Source organism: Sus scrofa, chromosome 4 (assembly GCF_000003025.6).
Source record: "Sus scrofa isolate TJ Tabasco breed Duroc chromosome 4, Sscrofa11.1, whole genome shotgun sequence".
NCBI lineage: Eukaryota > Metazoa > Chordata > Mammalia > Artiodactyla > Suidae > Sus > Sus scrofa.
In genome coordinates, this window is record NC_010446.5 from 76,387,508 (window position 1) to 76,406,630 (window position 19,123).

Below are 19,123 nucleotides of genomic sequence, written 5' to 3' on the forward strand. Positions count from 1 at the left end.
CTGAGCTGTGTCTTTGACCTATACCACAGCTCATGGCAACGCCAGATCCTTAACCCACTGAGCAAGTCCCGGAACCGAACCCGCAACTTCATGGTTCCTAGTCAGATTCATTAACCACTGCACCACGATGGGAACTCCCCTAATTCCTCTGACTTTAAAGGGCTCAGTCCTCAAATCGTCCTCCATGTACTCTTGCTCCCTCGATGATGTCATGAAATCCTAGGTTTCAAAATGCTGCTTATGCACTGAGGACTCCCACGTTTACTTCTCCCGCCTGGATATGTCCCCTGAGCCCTGGAATACACCCCACTGCTTTCTCAACAGCTGTACTTGGATGCCTAATAGACACCTCAAATTTAAGTCATCTGAAACTGAACTTTAGATCTTCCCCCCAAATCTGTTCCTTTTCCCTCGTTTCAGTTAATGACAGCTCTGTCCTTTAAGTGTCTCAAACCAAAGACAGTGGAGTCACCCTTGACCACAGTTTTCTCTTAGACTCATATCTGATCTGCAGCAAACACTTCGGGCTCTACATCAAAATCGATTTTTATTGGCTCGTTTCTTACCATCTTCCCTGAGACTGCTCTGATTTGATTCTCAGTTATCTCCTGCTGGAGTGCCGCCTCCTAACTGGTCTTCCTGTCTTTGCTCCTGCTCTCTTCCCAACAAGGCAGCAGTCTGAAAGCTCCTTTAGATAAACAAGTCAGATTCATCAACGCACATCAGTGTTGGCTACATATTTGTGGGGCCCCGTGTAAAATAATATTCCAGGACCCCAGCTGGGGGCAGGAAAGTCAGTCTCTGCCCCACCCTACAGTGGACGAGCAGCTCCTCAGAGATGGCAGTTCTCTTGCTGGACATGCTTAGTACCTGGATCCTGGCAGGGTGCGTGGGAGGTGACCTGCCTGATGCAGCTGATGCTGCGGTCCAAGGAGGGGAGGACCCCAGCCTTGCCTCACCCTGAAATGCCATGGGGCACACCCCAGCCCCAGCACTCTCCCTTCTATGCCCAGATGCCCGTGGGGGATGGAGGGCAACAGTGACTGTGGGACGGGGTGAGGGCATGAAGGGAAGGCCAGGCCGGGCTGGAGGACAAGGAGGTGGTGGGTGGTGTGCTGAGAACCATCCTAGGGAGGCTCTGAAGTCCTGGCACTCACTCCACTGTCCCATCAGACTTTGCTCATAAAACACAAACTCAAAGATAAAAGATGGCAAGTGCAGAGCGTGGCAGTGTGAGGGTCCTCTGAGCTCTGTACACCTGCTCTGGTCACAGGTCCCTGCGGCAGCCTATCCTGCAGCTTATCCTGCAGCTGCTCATTGTTTTGCTCCATCTAAGAAGGAACATTTTCCTATTGGCCTGCAAGGCTCAGGTAGTCTAACTCCCGGAAAGAGGCCTGCTCCCTCATCGTTCTGATTTTCCAGTCAAAGTTCTCCAGTGTTTTACAGCAGCTAACGTCTTTTAGACACACTTGCCTTATTAAGACCTCATGACACATTTGTGAAAGACCCCAGACAGACATCCCGCCACCATTTATTTAAAAAGGGAATCAAATGAGACTTTGAGAGTTTGAAAGACTGCCCGGTATCACAGTTCTTATTGCGTTAAAATGCTCTACTTTTTTTTTTTTCTCCAAAATACTCTTTTAGCATGTAAAATAAAAGACATGGCTGGTTTTCTATTTTCGAATAACCATTCCGGTAGCAGAGCAGAGAAGTCAGAGAGCTTGTACAAGACCCTTCGTGATTTGTGATAGTTCATCAACCCTCCATGTACTCTGTGCCCAGAGCCTAATGCTGTGTCGGTCATGTTAAGGGGCATTAGATAAATATTCTGGGACAGATTTTCCCCAACAGGTAAATGATGACATTAGGCATTAGATGACATTAGATGTCATCTTCTGACGACATTAGAACTATAATTGTGGCCTTCGAAGGGCTAGAGCTGCAAAAACATAGACTTCTGAAATGCTAAAAAAAAAAAAAAAAAAAAAAAAAAGGACTTTTAAACAAAATTTAGGGCAATACCAGGTAATTTAAAGTTTGGAGGTAAGTTGGGGAAGCAGCAGCTGAGTGCTGAGGGATAAAACTGCCAAAAATGGTGAGAGGAATTCAGAAGGTTGAATTGCCTTAATATTTTAATTTCCAAATTGGCATAGCAACCCGAGCAGAGTAAGAGGAATAGAATGGCATGCAATTTAGGGTCTGAAATGAAATGTCTCCAGTGCCGGGTGCACAGGCTTAGATCTGATGCAGAAAGAAAGAGGGGGCCCTAGATTTCTTTCTGAATTTCAAAATAGCCTCCGACTGGGAAGTGTGTTTTGTTTCTGAAGTATGTTAGTGAATCATTGAGGTCTTAAAACATATTTTCCCATAAGAACAAAATGGTAAATGGTGATTAAGTCCCCAAGCCAGACAATTAAAACCTGCTTAACACTGGCATAGCTGAAATGCCCATTTGCAAGAAAAAAAAGGCAGAAAACACACCATTTCCAAACTAGCACTTTGACAATGCTAAAAAAAAAAAAAAAAAAAAAAAATGCTATGCTGTTGAATAAGAAAGAGTTTTATTCGTAGTAGATGCTGGTGCTTGAAAAGAAAGTAAGAGAATTAAAAAAACTTATCAGCCCCTTCAGAAGAAGGAGCTGAACTTCCACTTCCCGACCCCCACCCCCACCTCCCCCACCCCCCACCCGTGCCTTCCTGTGTGGCCTGCACTTACTGTCAAATAAGAGAGTATAGGAAAGGAAGAGCAGTAATTTTCTAGCAGAGAAACTTGGGGACGTCCTGTTGGCCAGGTTGTCTAGGTCAGCGTCAGCAGAGATGTCACCTCGACAGCAGAGGCTCCTGATAAGATGGGATGAGAGTTTCTCCTCTGTCATCTTCTTTCCCCCAAAACTAAGAGGTTTCTTATGAGGAAAACATCAGGCAAATCCCAACTGAGGGGCATCCAACAAAATACCTGACATTTCTCCCCTTGGCCGTCAAGGTCATCAAGGGAAATCCAAGAAAGTACCACATCCAAGAGGAGGCTCAGGAGGTGACTGAATGTAATGGAGTCCTGGGCAGGCTCCTGGAATAGACCTTCGTGGATATGCCTGTGCAATTGGAATACAATCGAGTTTGATTAATAATAATGGACCTGTGTTGTTTCCTTAGTTGTGACACACATAAAGACATGAATATAAGATGTGAGCAATAAGGGAAACAGGGTAAGAGGTGCTTGTAGAACCTCTCGGAGCCGCATTCATAACATTTCTGTAAATCTGGAGCTATTCTAAAGTTAAGTTTATGGAAAAGTTGAAAAAATCAGCACTTTGAAAAGATGGTTAAAATCGATAAAGTGAAAAGCAAGACGGGTCAATCGAAAGAGAAGACAAAAGTGTCCCACTATCAGGTGTGAAAGAGGGGCATCGCTTCAAATTCTCCAGACGTGAAAAGGGTAATAAGACATGTAACTACCATATGGCCCAGCAATTGTAGTCCTGGGCATTTATCCCAGAGAAGTGAAAATTTATGTTCACACAAAAGGAATCCTTGTGGAAGCTTTATTCATAACAGCCCAAAACTGGAAACAATCCAGACATCTTTCAGTGGGTACATGGCTAAACAAACTGGGGCACCTCCACGCCGTAGAACACTACTCAGCAATTAAGAGACACAAACTAGTGATCAGACAACAACCTGATCTGCAGAGGACTACGCTGAGTGGGAAAAAGCCAATTTCAAGAGAATGAATAGTATGGGGTCCCCTTTATACAACAGTCTTTTAAAAAAATAATGAATTGATTCATTTTAGTTCATTTTTTATTAAAGTATAGTTGATTTACAATGTTGTGCCAATTTCTGCTGTACGGCATAGTGACCCAGTCATATATCCAGTCTCTTTCTCATGTTATCTTCCATCATGTTCTATCCCAAGAGATTCGATATAGCTCCCTGTGCTGTACAGCATGACTTCATTACTCATCCATTCTGCATGTTGTTAGATTCGCTGAAGGAGGAACACTTGAGGCCCAATTGGTATAGCAAGAAATTCACAGATCATCTGTGATAGATGGGCTGAGTTAAGATCGCATCAGCCCTGACTGCCAGGAAAAGTGAGTCTTACGTAGGGTCATGGTGGGACTCTGTGGTGAGGGTCTATGGTGGGAACCTGTGGCAAGGACTATGAAAGGAAGGTTCCACAGTTTAGGGAAAGTGTGGGGGGTCAAGTTACAGGACCCAGTGATTGTGGCAGAGATCGTTATGGAAAAAAGGACACAATGTGAGAAGATGGGTGGGGTCTGAGTCTCATGACCAGGTAAGTGTAGCAACAGGAACTGACATACAGGGGGCAGGCCATCTTTGTAGGTGGTTAATCTTTCCTGGGGGTTGTTTCCCAAAGGCCGTCGTTTCTTGCTGTCCAACTCAAACGGCTACATTCCAACAGAGGGGGCTTCTTCCATTCTTCTGAGAACCCATCAAACGTATATATAATATTCTTCAAATGACGAAAATAGAGAAATGGAGGACAAAGAGTGGTTGCCAGGGGTTAAGGATGGAGGTGATGGCTATTAAAAGATCCTTTTGGTGATGGGGCTGTTCTGTATCTTGACCGCGGAAGGGGCTGAGTGAACAGGAGATGAGCCACACAGGACTGAACACACGCCCTCGGGTAGAGAGGAGTGGACCTGAGGAGCAACTTTATGCTAATAAACCTAACAACTTGGAAAGAATAAGAGATTTATAAAGATGCGGAAGATGACCCTCCCACTCCAAGAGCATTAGAAGCTGGTAGGAAGGGTTCTCTATTCTACTTTACTTCCCCTGCTTTGGCGCAGATATGTCACTAGCATTTTACCTGTAGGGCTTTGGGGATGTGGAAGGTAATGAATAAACTTTGCGGGGTTTCCATCATGACTCAGCAGTAACAAACACGACCAGTATCTGCGAGCATGCGGGGTTGATCCCTGGCCTTGCTCAGTGGGTTAAGGATCTGTTATTGCCGTGAGCTGTGGTGTAGGTCGCAAAGGCAGCTCAGATCCTGCATCGCTGTGGTTGTGGCGTAGGCTGGCAGCTGCAGCTCTGATTTGACCCCTAGGCTGGGAACTTCCATATGCTGTGATTGTGGCCTTAAAAAGCATACAGACATACATACATGCATAAAATTCATAAAAGACAGAGAGAGGAAATGAGGAAGAAGTGGGGCAAGATTTGGGGGATGGATCAGCTGCAGTTTGGAAGAGGACCAAGAGGGAGAATGGAGGTCATACATATGAAGTGGAAATAAAGTGACTTCCTCGTTGGTGGGTTTCTAGATGAACGATACTCTTTCAGGGCCAACCGCATTAGTGATACAGCATTAGTGATACAGTATCTTTATCTGAGGGCAAACTTTTCCGGTCTGTTTTCTAAGTCCTTCAATGTTGGGAAAATGTTTTTATATGAAGTTGTTCCTACATAGATTTTATAGAATGATAAGAAATCATATTCTTATTGGAAATAAGTTTGTACAAAAAAAGTAACATATATGATAGAGTTTTAAGGTCAACCAAAGAGACACATTATGGCCCTTCTTTAATGCATTTTAGACTTTGTTCATATGCTTTTAATATAGCCTTTGCTCTCCTCCTCCCTCCTTCTCTGCCTCTCTGTTTTTGGTTTTTTTTTTTTTTTTTTTCTTTTTGCACCTTCATGTAATCCTGTGAAGTTATTTGCAGTACTGCTTACCTAGCTCAGTGGGGGTAATAATTTGTTTTGAAATTTTGTCTTCTAATGGTCTTGATGCCAAGTAAAACTATCTCTGCACTCCAACAATATTTTCTTTTGTATAAAAGCTATTAAAGCTCAAAAGTAAGACATAGGACATAATATTAATAATAAATAATAATTTTATTGTTAAAATAAATAAAATCATTTAAACTATAAACACAACTTTGGGATTTCTATAAAGAAATGACCTCAATGGTTTTTAAAGAGGATACTCACTTTGAAGTTTGCCATGAAGTTGACTCTGAGTTATGATTAAACAAAAATACAGATCAATTGAACTCATATTCAACAAAATCATCTCCTTAAAATTCTGTTTCTACTTTTTGAGGCCAGTCATTGTTCTATGCCATTCAGAAAAATACAGAAGCTTGAGTTTCTTTATGAAGAGTCAGTAGTTCCCTGGTGGTGCAGTGGGTTAAGGATTCGGCATGGTCACTGCTGTGGCTCGGGTTGCAGCTGTGGTGCCAAATCTATCCCTGGCCCAGGAACTTCCACATGCCTCGGGCATGGTCAAAAAAAGAAAGAGGTGGTATAGTGAGACTGAAGAGCCATTCCATCGGGAGCCCAGAAATCTGGGTTCTAAGTGCCATCTATACCAGGATCCTCCTTTCTGCAGCTATGGCATTTGAGGCTTATGGTTAATAGAGAGCAAAACAGATATGAGTTCTGAGTCACAGAACCATAGGACATTTTTATGATATGATTCTTCTAGCCAGCATCACAGGGACAAGATTTTGCTGGTGTTTGACCTCACTCAAGTCAGCCCTTTGGCCAAGGCTCATGTGCCACAAAGACCTCCCACCACAGCATTTCCAAATCCTTTCCCAGGTTTACTCTGTCCTTGCCCTCCCTGAGTGGCACCCCATCTCCACAACCCATAACCAGTAGCTGGGACACTATTAGGAAATATCGAAAGAGTAACTCCTACTGCCTGCTCTGCTTCGGAAGTCTCATCCCGTATTCTCCCGAGTCCCTATCAACACACGCCCAGAGCACAGTCATGTTGTCAATGCATCTGGGCTCAGGTCACACTTTAGACCCAAGAGAAGTTCCACTAGACATCTTCTCCCTTGATCCCCACACTCAGCATCAAAAAGTCACACAAAACCCAAAGGTTATGTGAAAGTAAAAGCATGGTGACTTACAACAAAGGGGAATTGCCAACAGGTCATCAACAGTCAGTCTTAGTCCAGAAGGAAGGAAGTACAGGAAAACAAGAGGCTAACTGGGGCCCAGGGATAAATTGCGGAGGGAGAACAGGGTAACTAAAACATCTCTGCACCATACAGGCAAGCCACACTGCCATGTCCAGATCCAAACTCTCTCTTTACTAGTTTCTTCTCTGCCCTCATTAGCTGGTTAACCTTGGGTCTTGGTCTGTTTACATGACCATAACAGAGGTGCACTCTGAGTTGTTCAGAGGACCTAGGCTCTGTATTCACACAACCCCTTCTCCAGGAGGAGTAAGCGCAGCAGCTTGGCCTTCTAGGGTCTATGATTTCCGGAGACAGGCATCTCTCTTGTTGACCATGAGCAGATCACAAGGACCAAGAGTAGTGTGAATTTTTAAAATTGATTATTTCATTAATTCAGCAAATGTTGGTCAGAAACTTCAAAGTGTCTGAAATGGACATCGTGTATCCATCTGCAGGAAGTGGGCAGAGTGATGCCTTAGGTGAGCCAGGATTTTGAAGTCCGATTGGCTGTGACTTCCTGTTGGACTGGAATTCCTGGTGTTTACCCTTCGGAATGTTGCGCCTCTGAACAAATTCTCTGAGCCTCAGTTTCCTCACCTGAAAAGAAATTGGAGCTGTTACATCTTCTTCATGTGATGGCTGTGAAACTGCAGTAAAAATTAGAGACAATATCGACAGTTATAGACAATAACTTGATATACTTATTTATAGACAACAAACCTGGCCCCTGATAGAGGAGGAGAAAAGTAGAGAAGAGAGGAATCATTCCTTCAAAAAGCTTCTAGCCCAGTGTAGCAAATTGACACAAATATGAGTAATATTGTATGGAAACTATATCAGCAACTCACAAACAATAGAATACAATACAAAACAGTACCGTAGAATGAGGATTCAAAGTTGTGCACCAGTAACCCTCTGGAAGAAGGCTGGCTCTGCAGGGGAGACAATATTTGATGAAGATCCCCAAAGAATTAGTAGGGATTCATCAGGCAGGCAGAGCGGGGAGTGCGTTCCGTACAGAGCAAAAAAAAAATTCTGAGAATAAAGAAGCATGAAACAGCCTGGCGTTTTACTGACCTTTGTGCAATAATATTTCACAGAAAGAGAGACACATAGGCAAAAGAGAATCTGCAAAACTCGGAGTCCAAATGCAACATGCTCAGGATGACTGGTGAAAAGTGGGTCCCCTGAAATCCTAATTATAATACAAATGATTTTAGTATGGATACGAGCAAATTCTATCCCCCAGCCCTTCACCCTCCTCTAGATTGGCCCCCTCGGGTTCCGTTGTCCATGGGGAGAAGAGCCAGCAGCTCTCCAAGGGCCCAGAGACCCCGGGCTCACCTCCCCTCTCCTCCTGAATCCCTTCTGCAGGGGGAGCTCCCTTTGAAGTCTGGGAGAGGACTGGGCCCGGTTCCAGCAGCTGCTGAACTACCTTCTTCTAATTAAGTTTCCAAGTTCCTTGAGAAAGAACTGCCACACACCAAGGTGACTCACGCCTGCCTCACAAAATAGGAAGGTAGGAAGGCGGTGGAAAGAGAAACACCCTATTGTTTGTCTAATAAAACTGGAAGTAATTGAAAAAGCCGGTGGCCTTACATTTCAACTTAACTTCTTCATAAATTAGATGTAGATTTAAATTGTTTTTAGTAATTCTAATAGAAAAAAGATATGACTAAACCTAAACAATTAAAATGGGCAGTGTTGGAGGAATTCTCTTTTCTCTTGTACTGCACTTTCAGAAAAACCACAGAAAACAAATCAAAACAAACAAAAAAACAAAACCGCCCAGCAACACTCAGCCCAGGATTATAATAGGTATTTAATGTTTCTGCTGCTTCCAAAATACTCCAGTGTGCGTTACAGATAAATTATGGAAATATAATAAACCACTTGTCAGGAAGAATGAAGATGTGATTGTCTTTCGCATAAACCATCTCAGGAGAATTTGAATTCAACAGAATTCAACTGAATCATGATCCTTTTTAAAAGGTGATAATAAACTGACATTAGTGAGTAAAACATCCACCGAAATATAGAGGTATTATTTTTGGACAATGGGAAAATCCTAAGGAATTACATAAATATATTAGAAAGGTACCGAGGATTAATGTGAATAATTAAATAGCATAAAAGCCTAGCAAGTACTTTCTCTGCTCAAATGCAGTTTTTGTTTTCTAAATTTGCAAAGGTTAGATCTCATTCTCTGATTCTCATAGGAAGGAAAGCAAAGAGAACTGTGGTCTCCCACAGAATACGCCTCAGAAGGTAGATTGCAATGAGACCTTTGGCTCAGTTAAGCATGTGAGGGCTGGTTGATGGAGGTTGTGTGGACTGTCCCGCCAGCACAGCCTTTCAAGGCCTTGAAAACCCTGGAGTTAATTACTGCACGAATGTTACATCATATATTCAACACGAGTATTTTCTTTTCTTTTTTTGTGTGTGTCCTTTTGCCTTTTCTAGGGCCGCTCCCATGGCATATGGAAGTTCCCAGGCTAGGGGTCTAATCGGAGCCGTAGCCACCGGCCTACGCCAGAGCCTCAGCAATGTGGGATCCGAGCCGAGTCTGCGACCTACACACAGCTCACAGCAACGCCAGATCCTTAACCCACGGAGCAAGGCCAGTGATCGAACTCGAAACCTCATGGTTCTGAGTCGAATTCATTAACCACTGCACCACAATGGGAACTCCTGGAGTATGTTTTTGAACAGGCAAGTTACAAACCATAGCATGGGCTTCATTCACCGATGGTGGGTCTTGCTCCGGTTGGGCCCCAGAGTCACTGAGCCCAAGGGCACAAAGCTCAGCCGAACTTTGTTTTTCAAAAGGTAGGACCAAGTTTCCTGCTTTCAGAGCTTGAGGAACCCCACTGACGTCCCTGAATCAAGGAAAGCTTTTTCATAGGTGACATGTACGAGTACAAGAGATACTCCATGGGAAAAATGAGGAAGTTCCAGGGTTGGGGGGAAAGAAGTCAAGAACTGTCACTGCCATGGTATTAATTTCAACACAGGGAAGCAGGAAGAAGTTCTAGACTCCTGAATCTTGAGTTGCCCTTAAACCCTGACAATAACCCCATTGAGATGCAAAATAGCCCTGGAGCTAGCTGCTTGTACCAAAGCATTCTGCCAAGTCATGCTTGCAGAGGGCTATGTTTCCAAGTGTGTTAAAAATATAAGTTTCAGGACCTGTAAGAGGTGAGGAGTGTGGAAAAGAGGACAAGGACCTTCACTCAGAAACTGGATCGATGACCACACAGCCAGCTGCTACTCCCAGTTCCCTGGGGTATCAGAGAGAACTTCTGGCTCTTGGATACCAATGAAAGGGCATGTCTGCTCTTAAAACAGGATTTAGCCATGGTTGTGCTTTTCAAAGTCAAGTAAATGATTTAGGTGAAACCAATGAACGAAAGGAATTTGTATTGTGAGGATGTAAAAACAAAATACTCAGATGTTCTTCTTAGCTGCTTGTGCTGAAACACACCGTAGGGTGTCCCTAAATGTGCCCACATCACAGATCCAACTACTGATATAATTTGACCACTAAGAAACCTGGAGAGGGGGATTCCCTTTTTATTACAATAGTAACAACTCTAATCTATCTAGAGTGGATATAGTCAAGGCTGCGTTGTTGCAGAGATCTTAGTGGAACAAAACCTAGTATTCCATGGCATCCTACCCATCATCTTAATGTTACAGACGACAGTGGCAACCACTTTCTTGTAGAAAAGGATGGTCAGGAGATGGAGTCAAGGTTGTTAGAAATAACTCAATAAATGTATTAAAGAGTATTTAAAATACATAAAATAAAAACACTATTTTGATTCCTCTCTAGAGCTGTTTACCTTCAATGGCTTTAAGTTTTTCCTATTTGTTTCCTGACTTGGATGAACTTTTTGGAGGGATTATTTCCCAGTAATGTTTCATAGTTAAACATATACATACCTGTGTATCTTATTTACCTACCTACCTACCGATCCGGAATCTCCTACATGAAATATCTATGTGAAGTGTCAGAAAGTTTAGAAAGTAGAAAGAGAGATATCCTTTTTCCTCGTTAAAGTTCAATTCCCCTTCAGTTTGTGCCTCCTATTGCCTTTTTACACATGTCCTTTCTAGTTATCCACTAAGCTGATTTTCCCAACACTTAATTCATATAAGCAACTTGGAAGTCACTCTCCTTTTTGAAAGGCTGGAAATACAATCCTAAGGATAGTGTCTAAAATTAGGGAGTAGGGGTTCCCATTGTGGCTCAGCAGTAATGAACCCAACTAGAATCCATGAGGATGCCTGTTCGATCCCTGGCCTTGCCTAGCAGGCTGAGGATCCAGGGTTGCCATGAGCTGCAGTGTAGGTCACAGATGCAGCTCGGATCTGGCGTTGCCCTGGCTGTAGTGTAGACCAGCGGCTGCAGCTCCAATTCGATCCCTAGGCTGGGAACTTCCCTACACTGCAGGTGAGGGAGGCCCTAAAAAAAGCAAAAAATAGAAATAAATAAATAAATAAATGAAACTAGAGCATAACGCTGCCACTCTCACTACTTGACAGAATAAAAACCACATCGGAGTGAGTGTTAAGGTCGGAACACATTTGCGGTGTAGCTGACGGGTCATGGATGGGCCCATCGCTCAGACAAACGGGTATGGGACAGGCTGGCTCCCTCTTCCGGGAAGAAACACCACCACTGGTAGGAAGTGTTCTTTATTAACGATGGAAAGCAAATAGATTAGGCAGGGCTTATTTACACATGAAAATCAAATATGGAATCGCAGAGAATTAATATGACACACTATTAATAAAAGGCACAGTAATTAAACAGAGCACCTAGCTGGTCACAACCGAGTGGCTGAGTGTAATGAATACTGATACCAAGCCAGCAGACTGTACTCCTGGGGCTGAGGTTAAGATCCACGCCAGGCCCTGCTGCAGCAGTACCCGAGGAAATTACATTCCTGAAGAACTATTGTTATGTTGTTATTTGTCTGCTTGGAGCCTCTCAGGAATCACTTGAATTATTCCTTAATAGGACACAGAGACACAAACCTCGGCTTCCAGGAAGACCCTGTGGTTTTCTGCGGGAGGAAGTTCAGAGCCTATGGGAGATGGTCACGCAGTCGGCATTCTTGAATCTGATTTTTAAAAACAAATGTTTTTCTCTCAAGTTAGAAATCAGTGTTATCACAACATCTAGCCTTTATATTAAGCAAATGGTGCTGTGTAAACAGGCCTTGGGCTAGAGGGAAAAATCAAGCGAGACTGGACATAGCAGGGTCTGGGTTTGACACGTGCCAGTTCAGGTATATTTTTCCAGTTAATGTTTTCCAACCTCTACACTTCTTATTTCTGATCATAGCGAGAGGCAGATGCCAATCTTTTGAGAAAGGCTGTTCACAGGGTATTTCTAGCCTGTCTGAAAATAGGAAGTGCTAGAAATTTCATAGGAAAGTCAGTTCTTGTTAGCTTTCTGATTCAATTTTTACAGACCAAACTGACTTGGATAATTAAAGCCTGGGAAAAAATAATAAAATAATTATTATCAAAGGCAGTGACTATTGATGTGAGCAGGCAGCAGAGTATAATGAAGACCTCTGGACCATGCATCAGTTAGCGGGACTTCTTTTTTAATAGAAGTATAGATGGTCTACATACTATAGATTTGTATAGTTGTATTCATTTCCACTCTACGGCAAAGTGATTCAATATACACACATATTCTTATTTTTTAATATTCTTTTCTTTTATGGTTTACCATAGTTCTCTGGGCTATAAATTAGGATCTTGTTGATTACCTTCCATGTATCCATGCATAGCTCACCTCTGCCCACCCCCACCCTCCCAGTCCATCCCTTTCCCTCTTCTCCCCCTTTGCAACCATACGCCTGTTCTCTATGGCTATGAGCCTGTTTCTGTTTGTAGATAGGTTCGTTTGCGTTATATTTTAAATTCCACATATGAGTAATATCATGTGGTATCTGCCTTTCTCTTTCTGGCTTACTTTGCTTAGTATGTTAATCTCTAGGTCCATCCAAGTTGCTGCAAATGGCGTTATTCCATTCTTTTTCGTGGCTGAGTAGTATTCCATTGTATGTATACAGCATCTTAATCCATTCATCTGTTGATGAACATGTGGCTGTTTCCACGTCTTGGATGTTGTGAATAGTGCTACTATGGATATGCAGGTGCATGTATCTTTTTAATTACAGTTTTGTTCAGATATATGCCCAGGAGTGGGACTGCTGGGTCTTATGGTAGTTCTAGTTTTAGTTTTCTGAGGAACCTCCATACTGTTTTCCATAGTGATTTTACCAATTTACATTCCCCCCAACAGTGCAGGAGGATTCCCTTTTCTCCACACCCCCTCCAGCATTTGTTATTTGTAGACTTGTTAATGGTGGCCATTCTGACCTGTGTGAATGGTACCTCATTGTAGTTTTTGCATTCATGAATTCTTGTTCTAACTCTGAAACTGACGTAAGACCTTGGACAAATCACCTAACTTCCTTTAGGCTCAATTTTGTATTAAAATGAGAAGGCTAGATTAAGCCAGTTAGTTCATATATTTAATTGTGTAATGGTATCTTTAAAATAAATATTGTGTGGCGATCAAATAATAAAGACATAAATATGGAGGTACTGTTTTAGAAAAGAGGGCAGTTGCCACAAAGTATGTGTTCAATAATACTTGTTGATCAATTGACTCTTAAACTCCTTTAAGAGACAGATGAGAAACTCCATCGAGCATCTTGGCTAAATTACTTTCAAAATTTCCAATAGTTAAAGCCTTTCTGACACAGAAAGATCCAAAAGAAAGAGAGGGCCCAAAGAAAACTACCACCAATAGGAAGTAGCTGTGTGTCTCTTTCTTAGCCATCTGGAATGCTGCATTCATTAGTGTGCTTTGGAAATAGAAAAGCATGATGCAAACTGGTGTGAAGAAAACTGGTGATACACTGATCACATAAATAAATGATAGTAGAACAGGAGAGGCTTAGCTCAGATGTCTCCAGGCCGTTCACTGGCTTCCTCTGTGTGTGCTCATCATCTCTAGGCCCATCTACTCCTCTTTTGGTGGCGTCCTGGCTGCAGCAGTTCAGACCTCAAATCCATAGCTCACTGTCCAGAGAAGGAAACTACCTATCTACTGGTAGCCCCCAAAGAAGAAAGAGGCAACTTTTCCAGAGCCCCCTCAGGAAGCTTCTCAGTATCACTGGCCCCAATTGCAACATGTGTTCATTCACAACAAATCCGAGAAGGATGGACCCAGTGACAGAGCTAAGTCAGCGCTCACTTCTTGGGGTTGGGGTGGGGGCGGGGGGTGGGCATGAAGGCAATCCTGCTCAAAGCACCTGGCTTGGAATTTATAGAACAAGAAGGAGGGAAGACTTTCCAATAAATGTTCATTTCAGCTGTTACTTTTATTAATTTAATGCATTGCTACAATTCTGCAACAGACCTAGGAAAAATTCTTTGGAAGAAAAAAAAAATATGTCCACATATGATAATTGCCTCTCATGTCATCTTATGAAAACCACCTGGACAATCGGCTACCAGGTGGAAGGGCAGGTGTTTGTTCAAAGAACAGAGGATGAGTTAGCTGGAGTGTCAGGAATATACAGAAACCAGGGCTCACAGCTCGAGTCATTGGCTTTTTATCGACACATGGTTCTTGCAAAGTACTTAAGTGTCACCCGTGGATGGATTGTGTATTAAAGACTTTTAAACTCTATGATGTTATGAGTGCATTGTTTTGACATTCTTCATAAATAATGATGGTAGTCTTAATCACTTCACATGAAGAAATCTAGGAAATCAAATTGCCTTTATTTGGAAAAAGATGTAGAGAATAAATGCTGGCAAAAAATAAAAGCAGATTCACTGGTAAAGCTTCATAACAAGGAGTCTGTAGCTCTCACCATTCACCAACCTGGATGCAGGAACAAAGAAAACACGCCAGCCTTAATAACAACCCGACGTAAATCCAAGAGGCGGTTAGTAACTCTGCTAACTGATTGTATGGACTCTTCATCTGAAACCCAGCCACCCTGCTCATGTCCGTCACGTGAAATAAGTTACCGTTTCTAGTTTCCATCCTATACACTGGAAAAAATAATTGATCGCCATCCAAGACTTTTCGCAAACCGTACATGCAATAGATACCCGTGGGAAACCTGCTCTTAGATGCTCTGAGAAGATAGAAGGGAAAGATTAGGGATTCTTGAGAAGAACTTTATTTATTTTTTCCAAGTATTATTTGTTGCTATAAAGTTCTGCTGCGGGAATAAATATCTGGCTCTTTTAAGACATCATTTGGGCTTGTTATACAGGTGAATGGCAGGTAGTGACTGCAGGATAGGGAAGCAGCTGTTAGAAATCCAGGGACAATAAATACCTTCCTTTGAAAACGTGGTTCAGGAGTTCCCATCGTGGCTCAGTGGTTAACGAATCCAACTAGGAACCATGAGGTTGCGGGTTCGATCCCTGGCCTCACTCAGTGGGTTAAGGATCTGGTGTTGCCGTGAGCTGTGGTGTAGGTCGCAGACCTGGCTCAGATCTGGCGTTGCTGTGGCTGTGGTGTAGGCCAGCGGCTACAGCTCCAATTAGACCCCTAGCCTGGGAACCTCCATATGCCTCAGGAGCAGCCCTAGAAATGACAAAATAAAAAAAGAAAATGTGGTTCAGATACAGTGAGGTCGGAGGCCAGGCTTGGGCTGCCTGGCAGCAGAGAGCCAGACGCATATGCAGAAGCATCAAACCCAAGAGGGAGAGGGGTCTTAGCTGGAGGGTTGCCGGGTTCTGGGAGGAGCCACACGTGCTCACGAGTACTGGGGACACCTTGATGATGAAGAGGGGTCTGAGGAGTGGCCTGATGCAGCGTCATAGCACCCTCCTCCACCTCTGGGGAGATTTCACAAGCAGTGTTTGCTGTGCCCACCCAGGATGAATTTTAAAGCCTTTCTAAGGCTTGTTAAGAGATTCCCAAAACAAACTTCACCAGATTTCAAAACCAGTCTTATGGACCATTGTGGGGAGGGAAGACCTGAGAAGGCGGGAATAACAGAAACACACTACTGTATAAAATAGATGATTAATAAGAACCTAATGTATAGCACTTACTGTATTAATAGCTCCTACTGTATAGATTTGAGGGAAATCTCAATAGTTCGTAATAACCTCTATGGGAAAAAAAGGGATATATTTATATGTATGACTGATTCACTTTGCTGTATACCTGAAACTAAGACAACATTGTAAATCAACTGCACTCCAATAAAATTAAATTTAAAACAAAGAGAGATTTTTAACTATTTTCAAGGATTAAAACCTGCAGTTTTCAGCGAGAGCGATTTACAGGGAGTAGCCTGAGAAACATCGACGCTGACACGTGAAAGCCTGGATTCTCATCTGACTCCTTGACGTAGCAGTGAGAATGTTCAGGCAAATAACTGAATCTCTCTGAGCGGCGGCTCCCTCATCTGTATATAGGAAAGATGTGAATATACTCTCTGCAGAATATACTGTCTTTGGAGTTTTGAAACGAAATACGTATAAAGTGGCTGACACACTCTGGTGGCCGGGGGCGGTGGGGGTTTGGAACACGCTGGTTCCCGTCCCTTCCTCCTCTATTTCATCCAGACACAGATTATTTTCTGATTTTGAGTTAGTCGTGCCCAGCCAAGGTGACTGAGAAGTAAAGCTGAAGATGAAAGCAAGAGTCGAGTCCAGGCGAGAGATTTACCGTCTGGTTTTTGTGGATGGATTATTTGCATAGTTCAGGACGAGAGGAAATCCATGCTTTATGTTTCCTGCAAATCAGATGATTCTTGGCCTCCAGGCTTTCCTCCTGTTCTAAATCTTTGGGGCAACAGTCAGGAGAGGCCGCGGGAGGGTTTGCAGACACGTTGGGGCAAGATCGCAGCCGAAGAGGGACATTTGAGATTTGCACTTGTAAAAAGCACTACTGCAGACACCTGCTGTCTCATGGCCCTTTGTTTTAGTGGGCTTTGATTTTTACACACTGAAGGCTTGTGGCCACTCTGAACTGAGGAAGTCCATCAGCGCCATTTTCCCAACCCTTTGCTCAATTTCTGTCCCTGTGTCACATTTTGGTAATTCTCACAATGTTTCAAGCTTTTTCATTGTTATTATATCTGTGCTGGTGATCCGTGATTATTGATCTTTGATATTGCTATCTCAACTCTCTGAGGGCTCAGATTTTTTTTTAGCAATAAAATATTTTTAATTAAAGTTATGTACATTTTTAAAGACATGATGCTATTGTATACTTACTAGACTACTCCAGTATAGTGAAAACATAATTTCATATGTACTGGGAAACAAAAAGTTAATGTGACTCCTTTGACTGTAGTAACTGCTTTATTGGTGTGGTCTGGAACCGAACCCACCGTATCTCCAAAGGGTGCCTGTATTAAGCAGAGCACCTCAGTGTTAGATTCTCAATGTAAATTCTGCAGTCTGCCTTTTCAGATGCCCAGTCCCTGCTCTGAAGGTTATGTGGATTCATGCAGGAAATAGACATTCATCAAGTAAGCAATCCTACAAAAGCTGTCCTTGTATTAATGATATTGCTAGCTGGAGTTCCCGATGTGGCTCAGCGGGTTAAGAACCCGGCTAGTATCCATGAGGATTGGGTTTGATCCCTGGCTTTGCTCAGTGGGTTAAGGATCCTACGTTGCCGTGAGCTGTGGTGTAGGCCACAGATGATGCTCAGATCCCATGCTGCGGCTGTGGTATAGACCACCAGCTACAGCTCCGATTTGACCCCTAGCTTGGGAACCTTCATATGCCATAAATGCAGCCCTAAAAAGCCAAATATATATATATATATATATATATATATATGCTTATTTTACTTAGACAGGCCTGAGTGATGGAATGAACATTTGTCTCCTTAAAACTCATATGTTGAACCTGAGCCCCCAGCGTGATGGTATTTGAAGATGGGGTCTTGAAAATACTTAGAGGAGTCATGCGGATGGGATTAGTGGAGGGAGGACACCAAGAGTCCTCTCTCCATGCACACACACCGAGGAAAGGCCACCTGCAGGCACAGCGAGAATGCAGCTCTACAAGCCTGGGAGGGAGCCCTGCCAAGTGCAAATCACTAACACCTTGACCCTGGACTCCCAGGCTCCCGAACAGCAAGAAATGAATGCTTATTGTTTAAGCCACCCGGTCTGTGGCATTGTGTTGTAGCTGCCTGAGCAGACAAATGCAGCCTATATAAGAGATTAGAGGAATAGAAAAAAATCTGTCTCAAATGTATGATACAAAATTTGAAACTTTCTGTTTCTCAGAAATGTATAACTACCACTTGTCCGAGGTCTTTTAGATCCAAAGTCCCTAGCCTGCCACTAAAGGCCCTCCAGGAGGTGACCCCAACAACGCCTTTCAAGCCCCATTTCTTCCTCCCTGCCCTCTGCACTCCCCTCGCCTTCTTGTCTGTCTGTCCCTTTGCTCACAGTGTCCACTCCATCAGCAGGGCCTTTCTCTCCTGTCTGCCCACTCCACACCTAACTTCTCGCAAATCCTGCTTCCTTCACAAAGCCCTTCCTCCCATCTGTGGCCACCCTAAAGTAAAGTCCACTCCAAGGTGAAATATAAGAGAGGAAAGAACATTGGATTTGGAGTCAGCTGTGTAGGGTTGGCAATCTCCAGCCTAACATCCTCCCATGATGGGTTAACCTCTGGGTGAAAATGGTGAGAGTACGTCCTACTCGAAAAGCTGGTCGGAAGTGTGGCTGCTGGGCATCCCACGTGCTGAGCACAGGGTCCTGGAGGATTGTCGGAAACTCAACAAGCACACTAGTTCCTCTGTTCTCTTCTTTCCACTGAAATCTTATCTTTCAAGTGCCTGCTTTCTTTTTTATTTCAAGGAGCATCCCAACCTACAAGGAGCAGACAGCAGGGTCTGTAATACCTAACTCCCCCTCCTCCACCCTCCCCAAAAAACCCTAGAAAGGTGACACAAACAAGGAAAGTTCCTGCGAGGCCAATAGTTTCTCTGAATTAAGAGCTGAGAACTTAGAGCAGGGAGAGCAGTAACGGTTGGAAATAGACAGAGGGGAGGTGTCAGCAGAGCAAGCTTGGGTACCTGTCATCAGGTGATGGGTCCCCAGTGTTCCAAGGGAGCAGAGATCTGAAGCCAGTTGGACAAA